Source organism: Trachymyrmex cornetzi, unplaced genomic scaffold, assembly GCF_001594075.2.
Source record: "Trachymyrmex cornetzi isolate Tcor2-1 unplaced genomic scaffold, Tcor1.1 scaffold745, whole genome shotgun sequence".
Classification (NCBI taxonomy): domain Eukaryota; kingdom Metazoa; phylum Arthropoda; class Insecta; order Hymenoptera; family Formicidae; genus Trachymyrmex; species Trachymyrmex cornetzi.
In genome coordinates this window covers 59,922-82,747 of record NW_017300076.1, presented here as the reverse complement: position 1 = coordinate 82,747, position 22,826 = coordinate 59,922, and the positions used below count along the sequence as shown (strand labels likewise).

General features: G+C 30.8%; 1 protein-coding gene and 1 long non-coding RNA gene across 3 annotated transcripts in view; one reads left to right on the top strand and one right to left on the bottom strand.

Annotated features, from left to right (window-relative positions):
* LOC108768012 (uncharacterized) overlaps window positions 1-767 on the top strand; it is a 5,467-nt gene extending 4,700 nt beyond the window's left edge. The window contains exon 3 of the long non-coding RNA XR_001940463.1: window positions 640-767. This is a non-coding gene — a long non-coding RNA (uncharacterized LOC108768012). The remainder of the gene's footprint in view (window positions 1-639) is intronic.
* The window catches only part of LOC108767993 (semaphorin-1A), a 234,830-nt gene extending 212,004 nt beyond the window's left edge, over window positions 1-22,826 (bottom strand). For both annotated transcript variants that reach the window (XM_018518170.1, XM_018518169.1), the window contains exon 1: window positions 22,207-22,826. The gene's annotated coding sequence lies outside the window, so the exon portion shown is untranslated. The remainder of the gene's footprint in view (window positions 1-22,206) is intronic.

Genomic DNA, 22,826 nt, shown 5'->3' with positions numbered 1-22,826 from the left:
TAGAACGAATACAAGCGGATGGAGGGTTTATTTTAGGGCGAGTCGAATATGCAAGGAATAGAGGGTAGCTCTGACAGCTGGTATGCATACAGGGTACGCTTTGTAAAAAGCAGAATATCAGTAGCAAATCCATTACGATTGCGATTTGAAATTCAATTATTTTTTTAGTAGTAATTTCTCAATAACTTAATTTTGTAATTAAACTTCAATTTTGTAATTAAGTCTCGAATTAAATCAGCTTTTTAAAATAATAATGCAAAATTAATTTAAAAAAAAAAAAGATTTAATTGTTTACTGAAATTTAATTCACTTATTCATATAACAATGTTACTTATTACCCACAATCTAAATTTTTGCTGCAACATCATATAATCTCAAAATTATTTAAAATACATCTTTGATATCAAATCTCATTACACGAAATTCTATAACATGAAGGATATTAGATCCAGAATTTTCTTCTATCTGTTAATTTTTCATATAAGAAATATACAGTTTTCTTCTCTTTGAATGTTTGCACTCAAATAAATATTTAATTTTATCCAATGTTATTATAATATTTTTAATTTTGCTGAAATTATATGTCGCAAATGTGAATACATTTACATAAATACATATCGTCCTGATTCTTTCGTCTAGATATTGTTATCGATAACAGCCCAGACATTTCAATCTGGAGAAAGATAAAGATTTGACGTACACATTGGACGCTTGCCAAAATCGAAGCCAATATTGTTGACCTAACAATCACTAAAGCGATCGACTAGAACACGATGACAAAATCATGGACGTTTTTACCTATATCTATATGAATATATTCCAAACAAGTGCAACATGTCTAGATTTATCATGCCACTCATAAGTAAGTGGAAATGTCTATGTCTATCTAAAAGCAATAGATAACTGATATAAATAAAATCAAAGCTAATTATAATGTAACAATATAATTCATACTATTAACTATTCCAATATGTATATGTAATTTGATTTAATTAAATACAATAATAAATTTTAAATATAATAAAATAATAAACACACAAATATATTTAATACAATATATATGTATGTGTATACACGTACTATATACGAGTATATAAGTATATCGTACTGTATATAACCATATACATACATATAGTACAATGTATTGATTGTAATTACAATACTTTTTGAAAGAGAAATTTTATAGAAAATAAGAAATAAATGTTAAAGTAAAAAATTTCATCTAAACGTAATACATTATATAAAAATAATTTTAAATATGACGAGAATAAAAGCATTCTTGATTTCAAGTATACAAAATGGTTTGTTACAAAATTGCACAAAATTGCATGCTGGGTAGCCTGAAAGATAATTAATGAAGATAATTTATCTTTATAAGAAGCATTTAACGTACTATCTTTCCTTGAGTGCACAGTTTAATTTAACCTCCAGTTTTCTAATCTAATTTTATACACGCTTTCTAAATGGAATTCATTGTCAGTTCCAGTTCTATCAAAGTTAATTTTAAACAAAGTAACACCTGTAATATTTTAATGCAAAACTTCACTTGTAATCACTTAAAGTATATAAACTACAAGACAAAAAAAAGTATTCTAGCACGTAGTTAAAAAATTAAACAATTTCTCGAAAATTTTTGTGGATTATCAAAGCCTTTAATGAAGAGAAAGCCAGAGATTAAAGTTTAAAAATTTAAATACCTCGAACGAAATTTAAATATGTAGAACGAAGATTGGTCCATCTATTTTTTTACGAATTTATATTGATGTTCATTTCTAGAAATAAAAATATAATCAACCATATATATATATAATAGTACGAGACTTAAATGGGGTGCGTGGGAGACATTCGGTTAACGGCACCATAATATATAGCAGACTTTCATCATTTCGTCTAGAACTTATGTACTTCACACCGGCGCGTTTATATCAGGTTGTAACGAGTGCAGCTTATTTGCATTATCGGTATTGCACCGCATCGACTATGAGCTTAAGAGCTTCCGGACCGCGATGTCGGAATTTAGTCAATCAAGGTAGTTCATTTTAGAAAATTTATCATTTACATCGTTTACCTAATAATAACTTTAAGTAAAGTGGAGCATGTGCAAACGTATGAATTGAACATTAAAGGCCGTAGCACAGACTCTTGCATAACACATAATGCATAGTGTATAAGGGAATCAATCAATCGAAATTCTTATCCATGGAATAGGAGGAAAGGAAAGATTCTGATTAGTTGATTCGCTTATCACGCACTATGCGTTATGCGTTATGCAAAGGTCTATGCTGCGGCTATAACGGTTCTACATCGATGTAAAATAATGAATTTAATCGCCTTTTCCGTGATTAAAATGCAAATTTTTATTTTTCGAATTTAACTTAATTAATTTTACAAAGCAATATATTTTGTGATTTTACATTTTTTCAAATTATCTTTTTCGATATTTCCAAAATCGTTCTTATTTTTAAATAAAACTGTATAAATAATTATTATTCACGCCTTTTTCCATTAATCATTAAAACAAATTCAATAGACATGGCTTATTGATGAAAAAAATTTTTCATTTTATTTATATTTATTTAAATTTATTTTAGTTTTCCAATATATAATTTCTATGTCATTTTACTTTGTTTCCATTTTTCAAAAAATAGATACTATTTAACTATACATATACCTATATGTATCTCTCTAAAAATTAGCAGAAAATCAATTCCTTTAAAATTATTATTCTATTTATAGACGAGAGAAAACAAAAAAAGAGAAAATCAAAGAGGGGAAAAATTTAATTAATCAAGAGTAACGCTTAATTAAAAGGGCGCAACCTATCTTTAATGCATAACTTAATAACCGCTTCTACAAAGATTCTAAAAGGAATCTTTTATAATCCCTATTTTAGTATGTAAAACGATATTTTAATTATTTCTCATTCATCTTATTATTTTGCGCATAAAAGTATTAAAATAAGATGATAAAAAAAGAATTTTTTACAAGATATATATATATATATAATTGATCTTATTTCTCAATTGTTCATCTTATCACTTCTGTAAAATGTATAATGGTAAAAACGTGTATTTTATCTCGTTTAAAATTAGACATTCTTCCGATATTTATGTTACCTCAATGTGCAATCTTCAATACGTTTTTTTTTTTCGAGCTGTTATCAGTATAATCTAATCCAACCGAACCTCTGACTATTACCGAGCATACAACACATTGCTGCGTTGGATCATTTACCGCGGATACACACTGTATAGTCACGTCGGTGCGCGAAGAGCATATCTCTCGAAGCGGCGACCCGCGGCTAAAAGACCGGAAACGACCGTATAGCGACCGCAAGTACGTCTAACGGTTCTCTCCCTCTCTCTCTCTCTCCGTCTCGTCTTCTTTCATCCGCGAGTTCACGCTTGCAATTCTCCATTGCCTCTCGCTCTCTCGAGCGCGTTGCGCGAGCGTAACCGCTTACAACCGCTTGATCTCCACGCTTCGTCTAATCCGCCTGTTGTCACACGGATGTTTTTCATCTTGCGACAATCGCAATCGCGAAGCAAACTCGCCAAGTTATTTCGAGAAGAGTGCGCACTGAAGAAAAGTGCCCTTATTAAAATTAAATTTTTAACTAGCACCACCGAAGGACAAGTACAGTTGAAGACAGTCTTTTAAATTCGAAGTTAATAAAGCGAAGTAGTACAGCTTGAAAGAAGGATGCGATGAAAAGATGAATTTTCCATGAGATATAGGCTTTAAAGAATGTAGTAACTTAATAATATGTACAGAAAGAACCTCTCTCTACCCCAAAGTTAGCAAGCCAGCTTTTACCGATTCTTTGATGAATAAAAATCAATCTTTTCTTACAAGACTAATACTTAAAAACTAATACTTTTTAAATTATAAGTGAAAGTTTCCTCTCCTTCTTGAGAATTAAGTTTTAAAAGAACAAGGAAATACCTACACTAAACTTTAATAACACACAGATTTTAAGGTAAAAATAAATTCTAAAAAACATTTCACTTGCAAAATGTTTCACTTTAGAAAACACGTGACCATTAATAATTTTTCCTAACAATTTCGGAAAAACAAAATTTATGAAAGTAAAAAATATACATAATATCCAAAACAACTATAGTTTTATACAAGATAAAAATCTAAATTTTTCTTTTTAGAAAAATAAATTAAGATTAGATAAAATTATTCGCCTGTGAAAATAACTTTCTCATCTGAAGAAAATTTCCAAGTCTTGGAAAAAATAACGTTATAAAAGACAATATAAAAACGTGAGAAATATGTTTAGAATATTTAGATCTATCCACAATGAAAGTCACAGAAACAATAAACAATGTTGTTCATTTTCATTTTACGTTTGTTACGATTCATGAAAGCTTCGAGATGCATGTTGCAAATATCACTGAATAATATTATAACGATGCACCATCAACTTAAATGATAAACGATTCATCGAATAGTGCCGACATTAGCGAAAATTCATATCATGCCACAGAAGCTGATATATGTAAGTATATCGCAAGCTCAGACGCAACTCTCTGACGTAAACATGTTAAAGTAGGTGTCCGGGTAATAACCAGCATACACGTAACTTCGTCGTGGTGTTTAGGGAAACTTTCCTGAGATCAGCGCACTATACGTTCATATAGTAATCTTGTCTAAACAGACGGATGTAAATTATCGATTTATACAGATTATATCCGGGTGCTGCAAAATCACACATAACGTTGAAATTCCAAAATATAATTTCACTCCGAAAAAGACACCGTCTTTCATGTCTTTAGCTTTTCAGGAATGTACTTGTTAAATTATTATCAATAATCAATCTTCAATAATATACATATATGAACTAGAAGAAAAATGTTCTAAATGTCAAGTATAAGTTAAAATATAATATTTAATTAAAATATTAATATTCTTGTAAAAACTGTACGAAATGTAATAACATAAATATTACATTCACGATCGGTAGAATACTTAAGAAAATTTTATTAAGTCATATTAAATTATCACAATTTCTTAAGAAATTCAAAATATCTATTATAACAAAAAATACAAAAACCATAAATTAATGCCAAGAATTAAATATTATGTCTATATTTATTTACATATTTCTATTTTCCTAAAAACAAACTCTATATACTATATAATAGTTTGGTGGGAAAACATATTCCACGAACTTATCATCTGTCGAGTTCTCCGAGACCCTCGATATGCTATCGATCCTTCTCGTCAACGTCAACGGCCATTAATTTTTTTTCTCACTGAAGTGAGGGATATACGGTTTCTGAATGAAAAATGAGTCCTTTCATTTATATTAGGATATTATTTAACCTTACTTTGACTTCCGAAAACATTTCTCAATACCATTTTCAAAATTGAATTACTATCGTCTATCAATTCGTTAATATTAAATGCTTTAAGAACAAAATAAAACGTCATGGGAATTTGTCTTTTAAAAATAGAGATCTGTAGAGAATAGTAATATTTCTCGATTAAAATTATTTTTAATCTTAATTCGCCATTAAGGACCGCTGGTCGATTTTTCGACCAAAAAAATAGATCAACTTTGGGACCAAATTTGGACCAATGGTCGCAAAATCGATCATCCCCTCCCGCTACCTAAATGACCAACCCCAGGGTGAAAATTTCTGGCAAGTATGCTCTTTAAGGGCATAGTATAAGCTTGCCATTAAAAGGATTTTAAATTTTGAGAACAAAAATTTGTCTTGGTCCTTAATGAATCAATATTATTCTTAATATTTGATTCGACCATTTCACTAAGATTACATCGACTCTAAATTAATGGAAAAAATCTGTCAATAATAACAAAATCATTAAAATAACATTCCCTTTTACTTACATCTTAGCATAGAGGAAGGTCACCGATACCGACATACCACTTTGTTTTTAGACAATATTTCTTAAACAAAAGGTAAAAATACAACTTCAAAAACATAAATACAAAATAAAAAGTGTCTTCTATCAGACAGTATAAGCAATTTTTATAATACTGTTTGCAATTTTGCAATGATTAAGTATTTCGTAAATTATGCAAAAATGAGCGTCTGATAAAATGGGCTCCAAAACTGACACAATAGGCAGTAATGCTACGTATTCCTATTCTTTTTCTTTTACAGGAATTATCTGTATAAAGTACCTATAAGTGAATGTATATAAGATTTTTCAGAATCATTGTACTTCGTTATAAAACATTTTTATTGAATTATATGCATATTTACTTTATGCTGTTCTGCAAGATGCAAATATGTAACGCGATAGTTTTTCTGGAGTTGTTCCATATATGCATGATTGCCTTTAGCTCCAATAGACTTATTTGACACTATAATTAAAGCAACATTATAAAGATTAAGTTAGCTCATGGTCTGTTTTACGGACAGATGTGTTGGTTTAGCTGCATCCCAATTTTAAATTAAAAATCGTATTATGAAAAGACTCTAAGAGAAAAAATAATATAAATAAAACTTATTTCGGAAACTACAAATATTTAAAATGACGTAATATAGTCACTATTATTTCAACCTCACAATTTGCAAAAGAAAATCGTAAGAATTTTATTTTCGCATTTGTAGAATTGGTTTTTAGCTGATTTGATATAGAAACAATTCAATTAGCTAAACAGATCATGATTTTATTAGTAAGTGCAATAGTTTCGGAAAAATAAGGGGGTGTCACTTTAGGAGACCTATGTCAGTATCAGCGACTTTCCTCTATATATTTTAACAACTTTTAATATTTATATAGGAACAAATATATTTCAATATAAAAAGTTATTCAATATACGTAATGTTTGAAGTATTCATGATGTCAAATATATCTCGTGTAGTCAAATATCGTAGAAGTAGATTAACGTTATCTAGAATATATCTGAAGATAATAAAAAGAGAGAAAAGGATCAATATATCTCAATATTGTGCATTACGCACATGGATACATGTCGATAGAGGAGAAACACGGGGCAAAAGCGCATCGTGACTGCCCACGTTACACAATGCGGGTTCGGCTGGACGAGAGACAGTGGAAAGCATCGACGCGGTCCTGAGCATAGTCGATTTCAAGGCTAACCATTCGCTCGTGTACAGTCCGTAGCATAAATGCTACATAACTAGTTTTTACCATCGGCAGTTTGCCACGTTACATTAAGGAACACGACATTCGTGTTCAAGTATGACGACCAGCTCTCTACTCGTCCGTCGATGTACGAGATGTCCAGAAAACATAGAAGAAACATATAAACAGAAAAATTAGAGCTAGATCATTATCATGTAGGTATTGTATACCTATATAAAGCGGAGTTAATACCGAAGAGTAAATTTCGCTGAGTTTAAATTTCGCGAAGCTCTAATTATACACGACAAAGAACCTTACGTCAAATCGTGTGTTATATCACGTCACGTCAAATTGTTTTTGCACAAAGTGTATAACGTGTTTACGAAAAATGCTCATCGCGCAGTTATTTCCCGTCCTTTCAGCACGCAGCAAGGTGTCGAAATGAGCATGTCGTTTACGAGCAACGGCTTGAAAGATTAGCGAATTTTCCGTGCCAGCGAATACAAAGGAAGGGATTTGCAGCACCCCCGCACTCATCCCCGTAGGCTATTTCCTCGTCCTGAGCAGCCACCCCCATGCGTATGCACGGTATATGTATCTATATACATATACAAACGCATACACGGACATCATGCACGGATATACAGGAGAGCGCTACATAAACATTCTCGTCCCTGCTTTCGTCGTGCAATCTATGCGCGCCTGCATTCTACGCGATAAAAGCGCGTCTTCCCTCCGCAGAAGCGCAGTGACGCGTTTCGCACCTGTTGGAATGCGAGAGAGCTGCCGGCTGTGCGCAAGGTGGTTGGAGGAAAAGTTTAACGTTCGACGGAGCCTCCGTGCATAGCTGGTAGCGCCTGGTTAAGTCCGTTGTTTTGTACTTAGGTATAGATATTCTATATTCTCACACCGATTCGCGGTGGCTATAAGCGAGCGCAGATTGCAGTTGCTGGAATCATATCAAGCGCGATGATACTCATACTTACACAACTTTTTCCCTTATTTTTCTTCCTTATTATAGTTGTGACAATATCTCAGTTATATAGCAATTATATTTCTATACAATTTACAAATAGAGTTTAGACGTTTCTTATTTTTCTTATTGAATTATATTCACACATTCTACAATTTTTTTAAATCCTTTTTTTAACACTGCATGAAAATTATTGCATTAAAGGAATTACATTCAAAATTACTTATTTATTTTTTACATAAACAAGAGTCAGAAAAAACAAAGTTCCAATACCGAGATCCAAAAGACCTCACGTACGTTGTTAAACATACTATATAATTAACTGTAAATCGCAAATTTCAAATTGATGATCATACATAACTCCTATATACGACCTCCTCTACATATACCTATGTATATGAATCCTTCTCTATACGTAATTTACGAATCCCGTTCGCGTATCCCGGAAGTGTATCTTCATACGTCAGTGCTTAGAGGAATATACATATACGTAGCCGAAAATACGAGAGCGGAATAACTCAGTGAAGGAATCACGGCTTGCGTAAGGATTTTACGCAAGTCCCATTCACGTCGTGTGCGATGTCGTGAAACTTCATGGAACGAATGCAGTAGCCAATTACGCGTAATAAAGCAACGTGAAAGTCGACGACTTTTCTGTGCGCGTTTAAATCCTTCTTGCTATCCACAGTATATTATAATGGAATTAAATCATGAGACAAGCTGGACGAAATTTCAGTTTGTCCAAAAGCCGGTTACGCAACACTTTATTCCCAGCATTTATTTTCCCATTTATTCTTCGTTACATGTACCTATTAATAAAACATCTTGGGTACACTTTACATTTTACATTTATAAAAATTATGTCAAGTATTTCAGTGTAATATTATGTTAAATGATTTTTTTAACTAACGTTAAAATAATTGTTAACAATATATATAGAACAACGGTTCTGTTAAAACAAAACTTACTTGAAAACCGAAAAATTTTTTAAGTAATTTTATTATTCATTTCTCCTGAAGCTGAATTTACCAAAAATATTTTCTTATTTTCAATTATACATTTCTATTATACAAATGATGTGTTTGTAAATAGTTATATAGGAATATATTTAAAACAGAGCACGGAGAAATTTAATAATCCATTTTAACGAACGACAATTAAAATTAATCACTGATGCTAAGAGTCAAGCGTCAAGAGTTAAAAGCATAAATATGCATGACATGATATGTACCATCTCTTATCACATTCTCACATAGTTGTCGGAAAAGCATAGTGTTTTTTCGCAGTTTAAAATATGTATGTTTCATTTAATACAACCCTTTAATATTTAGTATTTGTTTTCAATATTTATCAATTATTTCAAATCAGTCTTTGTAATAGTAAACAAATCGTCATGTAATATTTATTGTTAAAAGCGTGATTAATAGAAACGCAGTACATGTATAAATTTCTATATAGGTAAATAATTACAAGATATCGTAATATAACGCTTATGCGCCAAATTATAAGGAATATGTATAATACTCTTTCTCTTTTTCTTATAATTATCAGACATTTTTAATAGATCTAACAATTCTTTGAGAAATTTAAACTCAATGAAATTTTTCCCAAAGCGAAAATGTCAAAAAAGATCGTTATTTGCCGTAAGCTTTCAAGAGGTACAACTAACTACTCAAATTACAGATATTTTCAATTAAAGTCCACTTGAAATTCACATACGTTTATTTATCCGTACTTTGAAAACTTAGCAATCGAAAAATCTCTTCAAATAAAGTCTGCTTATGATTCACCTTTATGTATTCATATTTTTCAAGCTGAATATTTAAAAACCCTTTTTAAGTAATTGAGATTTAAAACGCATCAGTCTTTCGACATTAAAAAAATTAACTTCAAATCGAAAAAACTCACAGGTAAAAGGCAGCAGGGTAAATATTTAAGGGGCATGCCATATATCGAATGTGTTTTTATCATTACACGTGAATTGCATTCCTAGCGCGCATAAGTCGCAAAACGAGCGCTGGACTATACCTGTGCAAATGTAAGCGCGCCACGTACCTCGTTATAGCTTTCAAGCACGCGGTATGCGGTTCACCGCGTACGTCATAATTTCATACTCGCCTATATACATCTATATATCATGCAATTACGTACGAGCAACCTGTATGCTGCCGATAATCACTCAGTCACGGGTTTGTAATAAATTCATGCTTAAATCACTATTTCATATTTTCGTACTCGTTGCGTGATCGTCCACATATATAGAAAAGGCACCGAAATATATACAGAATGTTATGCGACTTAATATAAGCGCACATACACCAGATACTAAATTATCTGGAGAGTAATGAAAATCTAGAATTACTTGCGCTAAACGCGATACAAATAATAAAAAAAAATTATCTTAAAAAAAGAAATTTGAGCTCTTAAAAGATTTCAGACCATATTTAGAAGATTACCGTTGCAACTCGCAAAGTCTACAAGAAGTCTTTTCAAGTGAGATTTCCTAGCCAATATAGAAGCGATTATCTCTTAGCAAAAATACTGAGACAAGATATTATTTACCGAGTTTCTATAATTTTAAGCATTATGTATTTTTATAATTGACTTTTAATTTAAAATTCAAATTAAAGTCAGCTTATGTACTTTAGCGCTTAGAATTACAGTTCGTTAAATTACCACAGATTTCTTGTTCAAAAACTCATCCAATAGCAAAATGTAAAAAAAAAAAACAAACCGATTTCCCAAAGAATTTGTGAAGAAAAAAATACAAGACAGACTTAGAGAATAAATGAATTTACTCTTTGTATTACACCGGGATTTCTTGTCCGGAGTGTACCTGGCCCACGCCGGTTTCTTACTCCTTGAGAGGTAATAACCTCCCCTGGCCTCCCCTTCTTCTACCTTCACACTCGTTCGTTCTGGCAACCGACGACAGAGCCAGTAATAGTTGTACTTATTCGTTCGATTCGTTCGTAAGATCAATCGAAGGTAAGTCGCGAAAGAAAAAAAAGTGATACGGTGCTATAATGGAAATTCTAATCAAATACGAGCACGACTCAAACAATAGCATTGCGTTACTGCATCGTCTTTCGAATCAATCGATCGCTGTCTTATATTCCTTTCTATCTATTAACCCCTTTATTAACTTTGACTCTACTTTATTATTTCCAAGATACTAAAGTAGATAGTAAAAATGTATCAAATAAATACATACTATTCAAGATAACAAAAACTTTCAGCATTTTCAGGAATTTCCAATAATATTCCAAATAATTTAAACAATCGAATCGTTTTTTCTTTCTTTTTTTTTTTTTTTTAAAATGTCTAAACAAATTTTTTTATTCATTGCTAGGGCCAAGAAAAATTATAACGTGAATTATAATTGAATATAAATATGAAGATACACACACAGGCAGTAGTACAGTAAAACATTTTTAGTACTCGCTTTTGAATATTAGATATAGATATTATACGATGGGAAAATCTAAACATGCAATTTCAGAATAATTCAATAAGATATAGAAAATGCATTTCGGTATAAAAAGAAAGAAATTAAAACAAATATACTTGAGAAAATATCGATATCAATTCCCGTGCATTAGATAAGTATAATTAATTCTCCTGACAATCGTGATAACAGATTCGAAAGAAAGAAGTATAGATCATAACGGAAATAGTAATCAGATATATCAACAAAGATAGTGTTGTGCGAAGTGTCAAGTGAAAGAAAGAAATCGACATCTTGTTCGGGTATCGACACCGGAGTTTCAAGCACGCGAGATCCCATATTTGAAAGTGGAAATGTGACGTAAGCAATAACCTCATTGATGAGAATGAAATTGGCAAAACGATAAAGCAGATGAACACATATCAAGAATGTAGACTAAAAATAAGAGTAATTGCTCTAGCCTATAATAATTGATGTCAGTCACACTTATTAAAATGGCATTTATGTTTCAAATAGATGACTATCCAATCGGTTTGGTGAAAACGATCACTTAAATCGAAAGATATTTCATATCCATTTGTGTAAATTTGAGCAGGTTAAAAAATCAAATCATCATGTTCGAAATATTTATTTTCTTTTCCCTTCTTTTAAGTGTATATCAAATAGAAAAAGTAGAATATTTCAAAAATATATCTCGTATTATACACCATACTTCGCATATGCTGTAACGAAAATACGCGCTGCAGCATAATATAATATTATTAAAATATATTATACCTATTACTATTTTTTATAAAACTAAATACTGAAATACTGTTATATTTCAGTTTTACAATAAAATGTTTTAACGAGAAATATATTTTCCTATAATATGTATACTACAATTTTCTTTACAATTCAAGCCCAAAAACATGTAGTGTTTTGCTCAAAATATTCATGTAAACTTAAATGTATATTTATCATTAAATAAATATCAAATTATATATTTATTTAATATTATTTAAATACTGTATGCACATTTTCGTCTCTTTTTTCAATATTTGAACAACTTAGCTCTTTTAGCAAAAGAGAAGTATCATATAATGGTAAATAAATGGCAAGTTTTCCGTTTGTCAATCATTCAATAATGCCAAGGAAATCAAGAAACGAAACGTGGCGCTTGGTTGGCACCAATGTGTGTTCCTCCAACATTCACCATTCTATAAATACCTGATTGGCTCCGTCCCGAGTCGTCTGCTTTTCTTCACTCTTCCATCAACAATGTGTTGATCGAAACAAAAACAAGATAAAACTTTACTATTTTGTTTAGGTAGTTCCATAATTCGAAAGAGGAAAAATTTCAACGATGCGAAGTTTGTATTTTTCATTAATGACCATACACGAACCGCTTTCTCTTTCATGAACGCCGCAATCCGCTATAATTATACGAATCTCACACGCTGGAGTTACAATCAGTTGTTATCAGCGATATTCGCGTTGACTCATTAACTAAACATTTTAATTTTTAGAATTATTAAAACACTGCAAAGAAATTCACTCTATTTGTGCTATTTTCAATTAAAATTGAAAACTAACTAAACTTAGTCCCAAAGTCATTTCATTAATAGGAATAGCCATCATTAATTTCAATATATTTTTGATAATTAAAATAAAGCTTCATAATTTAAAAACCTCAAATCAATAATTTTAAAACAAATCGGAAAATGATAAACTTTTTGTACTAAATTACTGTTTAAAAAATTCCAGGATATTGCTATTAATATCGTAAAATTATTATATTTATCTTTTACAAAGTTATAATTGCATTTTCTGATCAAATAAATAATACACGCTAGGCGCTAAAAGCATTAAGTCAAGCAAAATCCGAAATTAAGTGAATTGGGAAATAGCGTGATCGCATTTGAACTTTAAACACGTACGGAATTAAAATATTATAACGTTGCGAAATTACATTATCCTCCTTCATAGGCAATGTTATAATAAATATTGTATTATCTTTTCTCTGAATATTTGTCGTGAATATATAATGGCATAGGAAGCAACAATAATAATATGAATTATCCATACAATAATTTGTTTATATCTCACAAATGACACAATATTAACAATTTTGAAATATTTAAAAGTTTTATTTTAGTTTATCACGCTATGTTAATTGTGCATTATATTTTCATATAAATTCTCATAAGTTAATTTAGACTAATGCAACTCACTTTTAGTAGTTACTCACTATTAGCAGTGATACAGCATATAATAACAAAATAAATATTAATTCTATAAAATTTACAATACCTTGTACTCAAAGAATATCAAATATTCTTTATTAATAATTATAAAGATATTAGAATCTAAAACGCAATTAAAGCTTTTTACAAATATGCAATAATATGATTAGCAAATTAATAATTTGTAGTTTTTAAATATGTCAAATAAGATTGCATAATCAGCAAATTAAATATTTCTTTAAATCTCTCGAAAAATACGTTAATGAAAGAAATTAAATATCGCGTGTTTTTCCTTTATTTGCTAGATCTTGTATGTAATCGCGTGAATTCGTTTACTTATGGAGTGACGCAATGTTACTCGGACTATTTGCAAGGCAATGTACCTAGCATTCTGCCAACACTACGCTCCAACCTGCAGTTTACTGGTGCAAATGTTAGAGACAAGACAATCCCGACCTATTTTCTTGACGTTCTAGATTTTCTTTACGGTGCAACAGTATACGGTCGTTTCTTAACATTTAAACATAAAATCGATACCCGAACTGCATTCGCGTGAACCAGTGTCAATATTCCTCTTCACAAAAATACTATTCCATCCTATTTAAAATAAACGTTTTCTAATTTTTAGTATGTTGATTTAAATATTTTTTCAATATTTACCTATATTACAATTTTGTATTTTTAACGTTAATATAATTGTAATAAATATATAAGACTTACTATGTATATCTACCTATGATATAGAAAATTATTATTGAAAGTATTATAGAAAAAGCTTCTGGAAGGTTATAGAAATATAATAAACGATATAAAGTAAATAAATAAATAAATATCAATTAAAATTTCGAGTAATATTGACAACAAATACTATATTGACAATAAAGTAAAACATAATATCGCACGATCAAAAAATTATAAATTATTGAGTGATAAGCACATCATATTTGTATTAATGAAGATTAACAAGTCGAGTGAGATACTACACATGCACAACGCTATGTTTTGAATAACATACTTAGCCGGAAATCGTAGGAAGAACGATAATTGGTCGCGCGCAGAAAATAATATCGCGACCTTAACGTCCGTTCTTGCGAAAATAAGCGAGAAAAAGAAGATGAAAGAGAAAAGAGAGAATTTACGTGTCGAGAAAATACATAAACCTAAATTCCCCGTGACTATTACAAGTATTTTAGATGCTCTGCTTCATTCGACAGTGAAACCGCAAAAATACTTTCGGATGGAGCGCACATTTCCATAAACACAATCAAGCATATCATTTTTATTTTCTCTCTTTCATAAAAATGAATAGAAGTTTATTGACAGTCACACATTTTTGTGCATTTGGCAGTTGACTTTTAATATATTAAATTTCCAATAAAAAATATTTATATTTATATAGTTACACATATTGATTTTATTCTTATTTATAATAGCATTTAATAGAAGTTAGCCGAAACGTTCGACAAAGAGATTTATAGAAGACTTTTTCGATTAATCGAATTAAATGCGCAATCTTTACAGCGCCGATTCCAAAAAGCCCTTTTTGTAATTTTTTATTGTTTTAATACAAGGAATCTTATTTTATTGTGAATTTATAATAGCATTCTTTAAAAATTATAATAAATTAACTAATCACAAACATAAATTAGCTAAATCATAAATTACTCATAATACACTTGCGTCATATTATAAAATTTATTGTAATTGTTTGGAATGATTTTCATTTAATTTAGTAATTCTCGAGTTTATTATATATGTTTTTGGTTATTTAATAGATACTGATGCAATTTTCACACTACAAACAAAACACTATACAAATAGTTACAAACAAATCTAAATAACATAACTCGATAAATTGAAGATATATAAAATATATATTGTAAAATTACATTTAAAATTTATTTATTATATATATTTTTAAAGGGTATATAACTGCAAACAAAAAGAATAGAAAATGAATTTTTTTATTTCAAGTCCAACAAAGATTGTTTCTTAAAAACATTTTATTTTTTAAATAATTTTAATTGTAAACTAAATTATTATAATATCCATTACAAACAAAATATTAACACTTAATTTGATGAAAGCTTAATTTGTTAAAAGTAGGATGCCAAGTTCACACACACGACAGTATCTATCGTATAACAAATTTCTTCGACAAAGTCCTTGAAATTATATTGCGAGCTTATAGTATTCCCTCTTGTCCCATCGACTTACTTTCGCGCTTTGAAATATCAAGAAGATGCTCATTTACATTACTGCATATCTGTCCTCTTACAATAATTGAGGAAAACAAATTTTCATTTGTATTGATTTTATTTTAATCAATTCAATATTTTTAATTCAGTTGATTCAATCTCCAATAACATCCAATTCTTTCCTGATATTTAAACATAGATAAAGATTTTAATATAACGTGTAATTTCAAAATAAATACATAATCTTAATTACTCGTTAAATTATTCATAAAACAGGGTATATCAAACTTACTCATATTGATTAATTCATATGTGATAGGAATCGTTATAGCGAGCGGGCTTTTTGCGATATATGTATCTCCATTATGATCTTATTTACAGATAAAAATATAAATGTCATATTTTTGTCATAATCTGATTTTATAAAGATAAAAATATGAAAGCAATATTATAATATTTTTGCAATTAATTGTATAATTATGAAAGAAATAAAATTCAGAGAAATAAGATTAAAAATTAACAAATTTATCTAAACTCTCTTCAGACTAGCCATTACTAGAAAAAATAGCTGACTAAATTTTCTTACACACCATACGAAAAGAAATAAACTACTGACTACAAATTTCCAACATCTTTGCTTATTCACAAACATAAATGCATCAAAAATTAACTCAAAGTCGAGCACGCTAAGAATTTAGACGTTCACAGCTTTAGACATGATAAGTGCATCACTACTATTTAAGCATCTCCAAGAAACGCGTGTATTACAGATAAACGTCTTCTTGTGATGTTTTGCACCGGGTTGCAAAGTTATTACAAATTCAACGGAATATCATGAAACGCTTGGGCACGATTCTCCGTACTATTAGGCAGCTTATATCACGTTAGTCGAAAGTCAGTAATTTGCTACTTATTTGATTAAGCATCAAACGCAACCTGAATACATGAAAGAATATAATTCAGCTTTGGAAGAAACAATGAAAACTTATTATAGATAGTACTCTGGTATGCGTAGGATCGATTCTTATATCCATCATTGGTCTTTATCCGAACTTTGAAAGCAGATACCACCTAATTAGCTATTGTTGTAGCTGGCACCGTGCACTAATGAGATATTTCATAGTTTATGTATTAAAAATCAAGCTCATCCTATTTCAAAATTTTTACATCAATTATCTTCTCTACGATAATAAAATAAAGAAAATTCTCCATCGTTTGCGATAATACTCTACCGAGAGTACTCTACTAACAAAATAACGCTATATATATCAAAACTCGATCTGACATCCTCCAATATCCGTTCTAAGATAACAAATATATCCGTCATAAAATAACGAATAAATATCTGTGTAGAGCAAACAGCACTATTGGATATTTCAAAATATATATTAAATAAAAATAATATAAAGTACCGATTTTCTGAGATATCTTTTATCGTTTATTTTACGTAATTGCTGCACCAACATTTAAAATTTGACCACTTTTATTTTAATCTACAATAATATTAAATAAAATCTCACAATTGATCCTAGGAAAAAATTTAAAATATACTTTATCTTTGAATAATTGAAGGACTCCCTGCAAAAAAGTTGCAATCATAATTTTGATAAAAAGTGTTTTAATAGAAAAACGCTATTTCTGCATTGGTTACATCATGTTATTTTTTTATTTCCTGTAAAATTAAAAAAATATTGGATATAATGCTTTTTCTCAAAGAGCCCTTCAATTATATAATCTATTACACATGCGTGTACATGTAGGTATGTAATACACAAAAGTACAATTAATTTGGTATATTCAGTTAAAATTATTTGCTTTTATATTTTTCTAGAGAAATATCGAACTAAATGTACAAAAAGAGCATTATTTTTTTATATCTACAAAGTATTTTGGAACAATTTCCGTAAAGATTTGATAATAAACATAGATGCAACAGTGAACTTTTCCTTCACTGACGGTCTTTTTGTTATAATAAACTTAATCATGATTTTATCAAAATTGTTCTTCAATAGTTATAATATCACACCAGAAGAAATAGAAAAGAATAACTAGATGTTTACTAAAAAATGTGTTTTTGGAAAAAGATTTTCCGAGAATTATCTGATTTTTCTGACCTTTGATCAAATTTATACGTAAATTAAAACAATTTTAATGACAACTTTAAAGTAAATTTAATTAGGTAAACTTTTTATTTCCTTCTTTTTTTATGCTCGTACGGTAAAGGAAAAAAAGTAAAATTAGTCGTTTCAAATGTCAACTTTGAAAAAATACTGAAAAAATTGTTCATAGGATAAGTAGGTTAATTTTTATATAGCATAAAATATTCAATCTTTTATAAAAGAAACAACAACAAAAATCTGTCATAAATATAATATTAAAAAAGAGTCAATGTTTAAAAATTAAGGAAATATTCTTTCAAATAAAACAAAATTTATCTAAAATGAAATTCTACAAAATATTAAAAAATGTAAAAATGTTAACAAATCTTTAGAGAGAGCGTCTTCGTACTCATAATATAAAAGTAAAGTTTTCAAAAAAGCGATTTCGACAAAAACATCATGACCAAGTTACGTGAGTTTTTCGGACGAAGGACAGTTACCTGCAAACTTTCGGTTTTTCATGTTTTTCTAAGTAGATAGTCCCTCGATGGGAATGCAACGGTCGATCGTAGGACCTAATGTGCACGACGGAAATTTAGAAAGTCATAGCGAGTCGTGTGCATATGGCCGACTGGCTACTCAACACGATTCTATACGCTCGAAACCGGTTCCAAGCTTTTCGCCGGAGGGGCCCCGTGACTCGAACGTAACGACGCATGTTCGAGAACGATAAGCTGGTGGTCACGGCGTGGCTTGCTCTCGCAACGCTCGTGACGCGAGAGACGCAAGAAAACTTCATAAACCATTTGGAACAAGCGCGTTCGCCCCACAGTATTCGTTAACTAAATGTCTTCATTCATTACATTCCTATACGTATATCGTGGCGTCTAAATATTTATCATAATTATCGGCATCATCTCGACAATAAAGAATATTTCGATATCTGACGTATACAAGGTGTCTTGAAATACGTAAACTACATTGTGTGGCAAGACTTCTTCATAAATTTCAAGCCGAATTTTCAATAACACAAATATCGAACCATTAATCGTTTCCTTTATCTACATATTCTCAAGACTTTATAAAGTGAGAAAAAGAAAAAAGAGAAAAAATTTGTTATTTAAAAGTTCTGTTTCTTTTAATGAAATTTAGTTTTCAATTTTAATAAAATTTCTAATAATTTTAATGCCCAATTTAATACACTTTGCTAAGAAATAACAAAATTCAACGAAGAACGTAACCCGAAAATATTCACACAGATGTGACAGCTATAAAAATAGTTTTTATCGATTACATGTATTAATAAGGAAAAGTTCACGAAGCTATATTGTTTACTTTTTAAAACTTCGTTTTCAAGTACATATGTAATTCATTAAATACTTATTTATCGATATCTTTCCTTGTTTGACGATAAACTAATCAAAAATTTACTATAAATCTTTTTATGATAGTTGTCATATTAAATTGTTATGTTAAGGTTGATTGCCTTGTTTAAAAAAATGTATTGCTCAGTTAACTGCAATTTTTATTTTTAAATAAAATAAATGCCAAATTATTTCATTTTTCTACACTTTTTACGAAAAATATTGTTTTGAAAGAACTGCAATTTCTCATACGAATTATGTATCAAATCATGTAATCTCATAATCTTTACTTTCTATGCGATCTTTGAGTTCGAAAAGATAGAGACTTATATTCACCTACGTGTTAAAATCACCATTACTCCGGATTCTGAATCGATGCGGAAACTTCGCTCTAAACGTCAACTTCTTTCAACCTGACTCGACTTTTATCGTATATACTCGCGTCGCTCGCAAAAGCCTACAACGTCACCCACGTTGAACTTTTGTTTGACAAATTGCTCTTGTCGGAACAACGATTGCAATCGATGGGCGCGATGGTGAAAAAAAGAAGAGAAGGAAAACGAAAAATGACACTAAAAATAAAAAAAAAGCAGGAATATGTGGACGCGATATCGGACGTCGTTGTTGCGTGTATTTATTTATGACAAAGGAAACTAGGGACAACGAGGGTAAACGTTGCCGCATCAAGTAACACAGCATCGCGCACGTTGCTTTCAACGTTACCAGAATTCCTAATTGATAAGAGACAACGGACTCCACGTTCAGACCCTTAGAATAATTTCCACCAAGTTTCGATTACCTTAATCGGCGATTAATTCAAAAGATAAAATTGCATACAGCAAGATTTTTAGCTACATCATCCACCGTCCATGATATTCAATTTTCTTTCAAGTGTGTCAAATAAAAGAATTAATAATTCCATGTTAAAATTGTACAGTCACGAAATTAATAGTGCGCCAGTATATCGATTTCTTCAAACTGTTTTCCAAGTGTTTAAAATTGTGATTCCACGCTCTCATTACGGTTACCGATAATTTGACATTTAGTCCAAATATAAATATAAATTACCAATGCCATGTGCAAAACCATAATTTTCATCACCTGGAAAATAGTTTGAAGAAATCATCGATGTAATGTTCGGTTAATTAGACTCATAACTATAATATACACATATTTATAAGAAACATAATTTATGTATGAAAACAAAGATATATATTTCAAGAAGATATAGACGGAAAGTGTAACTGAGAAAAACAGACTTGTGAGAGAGTACTTATTGATTCAAATTCTATGCTGTCAAGAATTATGAAAGTTGTAAGTTATATGTATACATTTAAATTCGGGACAGAAAGAGATATGCGATATATTTGAAAAATTCTAAAGATTTAGCATACAATAAAAAAAAATGAATTTATATAATATATTCTTGTTTCTTTTATGAAATAATTGTGTAACGAAATAATGTTTTGAGAAAGAAAAAGAATTAGCTTTATATACCTATATAGCGCTATATGCCATATATCACAATATGTCATGTTGTCACGAATGTTGTGATCCTACAGATTTTTTGTTCCATAACTCGCTCGAAACTATCTTAAATGATAGATTCTCTGAGAAATTCATAGCCAAGCTTCAACAAAAATATCAAGGGAACTCATACACACATATTATTTATTGCAACTTTCTGTTAATATTATTTTTTGTTTATAACTCGAAAAGTACCGCTACCTCAATATTTTTATGAATAAAAAGTCAAATCTACGGAGAATCTACAGAAAAGTGCATACTATACGCTAATGGTAATTACTTATTTCAAGTGTATTTAAAAAATTCATATATCTCCGCAAATCTACCATAAATTTACTAAATTTATTCAATCTGTAAGTAATACTTCAATCAAGATTATTAAAACAAATTCAATTTGCTTATAATGTGATTATTTCTTTGGTCAATTTTATAATACTCTTCAACAGAAAATAAATTCTTGTTTTAAATACGTATTATTGAATTTTTCTAAAATTTGTAATATAAGTATATTTTATAATTATTATCAAGAAAATATTCTTTGTTAGGAATAATATTATTTAAAACAATAGAATAATTTTTCTGTGTGTAGCATAAAATGTAAACATTTAGAGGATCATTTTGAATCTAAAGTATTTACAGTAAAAAAATAATAATTGCTAGCGTAAAAATAATTGAATATCAATAATGCTGAGACATAAAGGCAAATTCAACGACACTAATAATCAATTTGAAAAGGATCCTAATAAACAATAGTAATATCATCTCCCCTTGTAAACAAGTTTTACACACCGTACAACGGACATAAGTACAGCTCGAAACGAAAGGTCACATTGAAATATGAAAGTCAGAACAAAATTATAACGAGAGAAGAGAATGTAAGTTGCGCGCCAAGAGTTGTTTAAAAACCGGGTAATTCTAAACTTGTCGCGTCGCGCCTGTACTTTCCACACTGTGTCGCTTCCCGCCTGTCGCCTACAAGTCGCGTACAACATTGCACGATACACGTCCGTTTCATTACACAACCTTTGCAAACGACCGATCTTTTCGAAACAGATCGTTTTCGGTACGCTTTTCGTGTCAAACAGAAGTAAAATTTTGCTTTTCCCATCAATGTTGTCAAATGTTTATTAGCAAATTTTAAATATGGCGGAAGTCATTCGTTAAACGCACAAAATACAGAGAGCAAGTGTAAATAGACAAGCACCATTTGTACTCGATTTAAATCTGAGTCGGTGGTAAATCGTGCGGTATCGCGACAGGATCGAGGAGTATTCCTATTGAATAATGGAGAAGAGACTTACCGAGAAGACAGAGCCAATCGGATGGTCGACGAATGCGCGTCGAGTTACACCGAGTGTCCACAGCAGTCCTCACCGCCGACGCTGAGCGATCGGAGTAATCGTCCGCCACAAAAGTTCCCGAAGAAACGCTCTTTCCGGGCGCGACAGGGTCCAGTTTTCGAGTGGTGCGGCGAAGGAGTCCGTCGAGAGAGAGCGAGAGAGAGAGAGAAAGAGATTGTAAACTGGAGTGCGAGGGGCCGTCGAACGAGGGAAGAAACCGATGCTTGGCACAATAAAGTGTAACACTAGAACACCACTCCGCCTTTACCGAACGCGTCACTGCGTCACTTTCGATAACGTCCGGTAACTGTAAACTGCCAGTAACTGCCGCGACGGCGACCGGCCGCGCGTCACCTGCTGCGTTTCACAACAATCCGGCGCGGCGCCGGCCGTTTTAACGATGACGCGCCCGGTGCGCGAAAGAAAAGTAAGAGAAAAGAAAAGAGAAACCGTGAGCCACGCGGACGCGTCGCACACGCAGAGTCTTCGACCGCGGCGCGAAAAACACGTACGGGACGGAACGTAACACGAGTCACACGCCGCTCCAGTCGCAACTGCCCCGACTGCCCGCTGCCACCAAC